This window comes from Capsicum annuum, unplaced genomic scaffold, assembly GCF_002878395.1.
Source record: "Capsicum annuum cultivar UCD-10X-F1 unplaced genomic scaffold, UCD10Xv1.1 ctg68876, whole genome shotgun sequence".
In the NCBI taxonomy this organism is placed as follows: Eukaryota; Viridiplantae; Streptophyta; class Magnoliopsida; order Solanales; family Solanaceae; genus Capsicum; species Capsicum annuum.
The window spans coordinates 2141-2690 of NW_025878458.1; the positions used below are offsets into that span (position 1 = coordinate 2141).

Here is a 550-nt window from a genome sequence, read left to right on the forward strand (position 1 = left end):
TGGGAAGTCCTCGTGTTGCATCGCTTCCTGTTTTTTTTCCTTTAAAATTCTATTTAATTTTATCGGTTCGATCGGAGAATCTTTTTGTTTTTCCTCTTGGCGGAAAAAAGAAAGGGGGCGAGGCGCGGAGGCCCGCGTGCGGGGTGTTACGGGCGGCGGAGGAGAAAAAGGCATAATGTAATTTGGAGTGCTGAGAATGACGGATGCGATCATACCAGCACTAACGCACCGGATCCCATCAGAACTCCGAAGATAAGCGTGGTTGGGCGAGAGTTGTACTAGGATGGGCGACCCACTGGGAAGTCCTCGTGTTACATCCTTTCTTTTTTTTTTCCATTAAAATTCGGTATAATTTTGTCGGTTCGATCGACGAATCTTTTTGTTTTTCCTCTTGGTGGAAACAAGAAAGGGGGCGAGGCGTGGAGGCCCGCGTTCGGGGTGTGACGGGCGGCACAGGAGAAAGAGGCATAATAAAATTTGGAGTGCTGGGAATGACGGATGCGATCATACCAGCACTAACGCACCGGATCCCATCAGAACTCCGAAGTTA

At 48.9% G+C, this 550-nt stretch overlaps 1 non-coding gene across 1 annotated transcript; it reads left to right on the top strand.

The window, feature by feature from the left end:
- The first annotated feature begins 201 nt into the window (after nt 1-201).
- On the top strand, nt 202-320 carry LOC124894061. Its single transcript, XR_007050996.1, has one exon. It is a non-coding gene; the product is annotated as a 5S ribosomal RNA (ribosomal RNA).
- Nucleotides 321-550: the final 230 nt, after the last annotated feature.